The 6,548-nt window shown below is 32.6% G+C and overlaps 1 long non-coding RNA gene across 5 annotated transcripts; it reads right to left on the bottom strand.

The window, feature by feature from the left end:
• Positions 1–292: 292 nt before the first annotated feature.
• LOC132052850 (uncharacterized) lies at positions 293–5,701 on the bottom strand. 5 transcript variants are annotated; one of them, XR_009414035.1, is made up of 4 exons: positions 5,612–5,701; positions 4,474–4,530; positions 2,676–2,792; positions 293–2,443 (listed from the first exon to the last, which is right to left on the bottom strand). It is a non-coding gene; the product is annotated as an uncharacterized LOC132052850 (long non-coding RNA). The 5 variants fall into 5 exon arrangements; XR_009414037.1 differs by having other exon boundaries at positions 5,625–5,673; XR_009414033.1 differs by lacking the exon at positions 2,676–2,792.
• Positions 5,702–6,548: the final 847 nt, after the last annotated feature.

Genomic DNA, 6,548 nt, shown 5'->3' with positions numbered 1-6,548 from the left:
TTTAAATTTTTAATGAACTATCACTAAACACAACTGTATGGTGCAGTGCACTCCTCAAAGCTAAAGTTTTCTATATGAATAGAGAAAATAAGATACCCAAATGCCAATCTTTGGGGTATTAGACGATTAAACTGTTAAGAAATACCACATACACAGGGAGACATTCATGTATGTAGCAGGGCATTCTTGGAAACTATTAATTAAAGCAAAATGAAATAGCTTTTACCATCTTCAAAGAAAAAGAAGTTCAACACACTTTATGTTCATTGTTCATGACCATGAGATTCACACCAATACCAACTTCCTCAATCTTCCTCGTTAATCAAATGGAAAATGCTCTTGCATATTACATGTTAGTTGCTGAATATAACGTCTTACAACTCTCCTTAGCCAATACATAAATAATAATGTGATAAGTAAGATTAACCTCTACTTTTCTCTGTTACAGTTCTAGCAACAACAAACTACTATAGTATAACATTATAGCAGTAGACATCAAGATATCAGTGTAATACTCAAATTGCCTTGTATCTAACTGCTAATGTTTGAGTGCTTCTAAGGAAGTTCTAATTTTACAGGCTTGAATCTTGAGACCTTATCATCAAACATTTCTACCAATTTGTTGCTTGGTTGTAACTTGTACGTCACGATGTATTACACTTGCTCTAATTCCTTCATGTAGATTTTTTATCCCTGGCTGCCAAGGCAAATGATTGGAAAGTATCATCTGACGTTCTGTCTATTAATGATAAAGGAAAACCTACCTGTTAACAGTGTCATTGGCTATCATCGTCCTCAGCCGCCAAGATCCCATCTACCTTCCCACCATAAGATGCATTTTCAGGAATGTCAATTTTCAGAAGCCAGTACTAAATTGTATGTCTGAAGTTTGGTACTCACCAAAAATATAGTGAAACAAAGAAACAGTCGAAACATATAACACAGAATCTTTTTTTGAAGCACCTTATGACTTTATTAAAAAACGGAACCTGCAATCTTTTATATTCACTATATAAAGAATATTTGGATGTTGGACCTTCTCGGTTGTTAGCTTCCTTATTCACGAAATGTATCTTTCCTTCTCAGTTGTTATACGCAATATCTATTCCGTTGACATGGAAATTAAGAACAACAAACGTAAATTCTTTGATATCTAAGCTCCATACATATAAAGCAGGGGCAAAGTACGTAAAGGTTGTTTAAGATTAACACAAGACAGTTAAAATGACTCGAACAAAAAAATACCCTGCAACAAAGTTCACCCAACATGATGAGGCTCACTTACAACTTTCGTAGTTCTTTATATTTTTAGAGTCACAGATTTATGTAAGCATATGAATTTTTAGCAAGAAGCTGAAACTAACCGAAAAATAATAGTGATGGATGAGACTTAATGGGGTCTTTTACAAATAAGCTCTCATGGAAATGGAGTTTTTGGGGAAAATGCTCCTTTCTAGAAGCAGAATAGTTAAAATCCAAACATCAAAGATCTTAACTCCTTTATAGAGACCCCCGGACCACTTTTCCAGCCTCAGAAGCGTTGCACTATTTAAATTTCACTTTCTTATATACAACTAAGTAATATTTTGTTGCAGAGCTACTTAAGATACAAGAAACTCAATAATTTAGGAACTTAATCCAGCTTGCAACCCTGAATTACAATTCAAAACAAATTGTCATAGTTCAATGAGCAATTACGGATTGGAGAGTGACCGGTCGAAACAATTTGCATCCTAGTCGGATCAAATCGCTTTCAAGGCAGTGACTCGCCACAACACAGTGTTTGATTAGAAGTTGTTACTCTTTCAGTTTGTTCATTGTAAATATTGTAAGACTTGTCCACAATGTTAATATGTATTTGTGCTGCTTATTAGGGATAGAGAGATGGAATCAAGCTTTATGCAAAACATAATAGAAAAGAGAGAAATGCAAAGACCCTCCATGCACAAACAGACAAAGAAAAGTGAAAAAGGTAAAAGAAGACAGAAAAGGCAATATCTATGAATATAAAAGTTCATATCTGCACAAATCAATCTGTGTATCTTCATTCTAAGGAATTGGGCCAAAATATAAAATCAATACTGAAAAAACCATTACCACACGTACCTTTACTATGTGAGCACATTGACTTTCTCCTGGACACTGGTTTTACCAGCTGCCGCAGATGAAGAAGAAAATCTGAACTGGGAGACAATGAAAATAACACTGCAACCATCTCAAAAATGACCATTACCATCAAAATAAACTTCAAACACCATACAAAAATAAATCAAACACATTTTGTGCATATGTAAGTAATACTTACTTGGGCATACATAAACAGGCCCATCATCATTCTCAAAATACCCAGTTGAAGAACAATACTATTTCGTATCCATTCAGTCAAATATGGTGCTTCTACCATCCAAGCTCTATTTTATCATAGAAATCTGCTACCCAGGCACTGTCACATAGGCAGATGTGGCAAAAGGAAAAGAATAAAACGATGAAACTGAGAAAATTAGAAAGATAGGAAAAAAATCCAACAAATGGTTGCCAGTGGTGTGAAAAAGGCAGTAGGTGAAACACAAACGGACGGACTGGAAGATGAAAATTTAAGAAGAAAATAGCTAGCGATTTATTCAATAAAGTAGAAAGCTTTGGGAAAATCCAAATTAGAGAATTTAGAACTATACCATGATATGTTTCTTTATGGTTAATTGCTCAAGTCACACCCTCAGATTTAGCTCAGAACAGCTATGAAATTGCAAAATTAGAATGTATGAAGAGAACTCAACAATGGGCTGAAGCTTCTGGAAAAGAGAGAAAATGAGAGATCTAAGTCTGGAACGATCTACAGGTCCACTTAATAACACAATGACTAAAATGCCCTCGGATTGAACTTTATTGACACGGGGAGAAATTATGATTTTACCCCTGGTCGAAACCAAGGCTCTTCCTTTTTTATTAGATGGTATTAAATCATTTATGAAATGATACATCTTCCCTTGAACTCGAAATGTGTAAATACCTTTGTACCTTCTTGCTAACTTTTTGTCATAAGTTATTCCAAGAGATGTGAATGCGAAAATGTTATTATATGTTCTTATATAAGTTCGAAAATGTTCAGACTCATCACCTTTTCCTAGATACAAATTTCTTAATTCTGTTGGCACTTCGTGTGAAATGAGATGAACAGCGCCATTGTTACAGCAAAATGCGGGCGTTTCATACTCAAATCTTTTCGTGCCACAAAATTCACACTTGGGAACCGCCTTTAATGTAGCATAATTCACTAATGGCTGAACACTTTCTAAGCTTCTAATTTCTCCAAAATTACAACCTGTATATTCAAGCTACACCTTAACGATATGTTAAACTTATTGAAGACACACATGTTGTCATTCATATTAAAATGTTTAACTAAACTTATTTTTTCTTAGTTTTTATCTTACCTGCTTGTGTAAAAAGCAACGGGTCTCCCGTAGTATATGCATTGGTTGATTCAGTAGTACTCGAGCTGGTAATAGGATGTCTACTTCTCGACTTAGCTTTGTTTGCTCGTACCCGCGCGAGGAGGGCCTCTTTTTTATCAGATTGCATCATTTTGTATAGTTCTCGTCACCTAGCCTTTTTGTCAGCATGTACGTTTTCAGGATTTTGGTTCATTTTAGTATTTGTGCTTGATATTTTCACTACACTTTCTATTCCCTGAAGGTGAGATAAAAATTACATCTTTACTTTGTCTTTCTAATTACTTGTTCCTATCGTAAAAGTGAAACAAAAATGGGGGAAGAAAAAAAAAACAGCAGCCAACCACAGACATGAAAATATAGTGTCTATTTAGTTATTTATGTCTATCGCATCTCATCAAAGTAGAGAATTGAGATAACCAATTTCATGAACTTCTAACATCCATATTCCGACCCCACAAAACATACAAATGCTAACATAGTAGTTGCAAAATAATCAAAATTGCTTAATCATATCAGTGAGCTTCTGATAGAATTCTAACAATTGATGTCGTATTTGATCTTTGCACATCACTATCTAATTTGTGGAAGGAATTATTGCAGTGAACAGAATTAGCAATTTAGTTACTGGGGAAGAACTTCAAGATGGAAAATGAACGGAAGACCCTACAAGGCTATGGAACTGAACAGGGCTGTAGGATGCGAGAAGGTGAAAAGTCGAATTTGCCCTTAACTTTTTGAAACCATCAAAAGGTGAAGTCAATTCACAAAATATGAAATTTGAGTTGTTACCAGAACTCAGTGAATCCCGTTTATGCATATCAAAATTGTGAAATTTGATTTCAATTACAATGCCACGTAGCAAATCACTTGTCTACTAAAATCAATTAGCATAAAGGAATAACAATTAATTCAACATTAAGTGACATGAAAAGCTCAAAAATGAAGCCGAACACGACAACATATATCAAACAATCACAAAGCCGATGAAATAAAGAAGGGAAAAAGAAAGTGAAAGTACCTCTTAAATACTTCTGCATAAGGTGAGTGTTTCTCTTGTTATTTGTTCCAAGATGTCCTGGAAGTAGCAAAATTTTCAATATTAAACCATGCTTTGTACTTATTCAAATTCTCCACTAAATTGTAAATATCATTTAACAGATCATAGTAACATGTTATTTGCACTTTTGAATTGCTTCTAAACAGATCAAGGAGAAGGATACGATAGTAGGGCAGGAAGGTGAATGGCCCCAGCAAAATCAAGTTCCTACTTCAACATCTTTCCTCTTACAACCACATCCATGCTTAAATATGGGGTAATTGTTTTCCTCTATAACAAGATAAACAAAATCTTAGATTTAAAAACTGGTGAAGATTAAGGACCCGTAGAATTATTCACTTTTTTCCAGAATATTTTTTCATTTTTTTCAAAAATTAGTGTTTGGCCATGAAATTAGAATATAACTTGAAATTGTATTTGAAATTTGAAAAGCGAAAACTTATTTTTCAACTTTTCACTTTTTTTCATAACCAAAACAAATATATTTCAACAAAAAATACTAAAATTATAGCCAAACACAACTCCAAGTCCAACTCCAAAATTCCAAAAAAAGTGGAAAAAAATTGGTTTCTATGGCTGAACGCCTATAAATTGGTGTAGAGAAAGTATAAGAAACCATTTTTGTCATATTCTCAAGTTAAATAAGTGAAAGATGATCCAGCAATGATAAATTGCTTTAACGGTTTGATTCTGCCAACAACTTCCTTATTTGTAAAGAATATATGTTGAAGTTTTCAAAGAAGAGTTACTCATATCAGCGGGGTAATCGACACGCAAGCAAAACTCTAAAAATAGAGAAGCCTGCAATCCGGTGATTGAGAAGACCTACAATTTCTCAATTCTGTAACAAAATAACTATGGTACAAAGGAAAAGCATAAGCAGCACATCGAGAAAGAGAAAAGAGAAGTAGACAGAAGTATTATTATAGTTAAAATACAACAAAGGAAACTATGGGCAAGACCCAGCTGAAATAAATAATTGAACAAAGAGAGTAAGAAGAAAACAAAAACCTATCCGAAACAAATGAACTTGTACCAACAAGTTTAAGTGGTGAACAGGGGAAAATTAAAGTAGGAATCTATAGGAAATTGAACTCACCGGATAAGGAAACAAAGCCAGTAGAAAACTGATCGGTTGAAGATTGGTAAAGGGGAGAAGATGGTAGAAGATGGCAGAATGTGATCTATTTTTATTAATTGGGCCCTGGCAAAATTATAATTTTACCCTTGGTCGAAACCAAAGGCTCTTCTAAAATATAGTAATATACTAGCGGTCTACATACTTTGACTAACACTTTAGATTATAGTGCGTATGTGTATATAGTTGTCTTTGAATGGTGATATATATATATATATATATATATTATGTTCAAAGCACAATTAATATAACATTGTAGTTTGTCTTTCCGTATCTAAAATTTTATTATATTAATGGTTACTACGAATACAAAATCGGCAAATTTATTAATATTTTTTAAAAGAGAAGACTTGTTTAAAAAGAAATTATTTTCGTCTCTTTGAGATAAAACAATAGCAATATTTAAGCATCAGTTGATACTTTTAATTTTAATTCGATTAATTTAAAAGTGTAAAATACTTATTATTTTTTATCAAATTTTGATTTGGATAATTCTAATTTAAATTATTAAATTAATTTTACATGTTTAAAACAAAACAAAGTAGAAATTGATTTTCTATTTAAACGAAGAAATACTATTTTTTAATTTTTGGTAAATATTCTCGGTTTTAGCTCATTTTACTTGTCATGTTGTCTTTTGCATGGTTTTTTAAGAAAACGTCGATTAGAATTATGATTTGACTAATTTACCTTATTCATTATTTGATTTCCATTTGATATATATTTTTCTACGACATTAATCTCTTTCACATTTATTGGAGTAAGAATAAAAATAAAAAAGTAATTAAATTCTATCTTATTTTAAAATATAAATATTTTAAGTATATTTATTTTAGTAAACATAACAAATAAATGACATGGCGGAATAGCAAATACAACAGTTTAATAGCTAGATTAG

The sequence above is a fragment of the Lycium ferocissimum genome, chromosome 4, assembly GCF_029784015.1.
Source record: "Lycium ferocissimum isolate CSIRO_LF1 chromosome 4, AGI_CSIRO_Lferr_CH_V1, whole genome shotgun sequence".
Taxonomy (NCBI): domain Eukaryota; kingdom Viridiplantae; phylum Streptophyta; class Magnoliopsida; order Solanales; family Solanaceae; genus Lycium; species Lycium ferocissimum.
The sequence above is the reverse complement of the archived record's forward strand: the minus strand, read 5'-3'. Positions and strand labels throughout refer to the sequence as shown.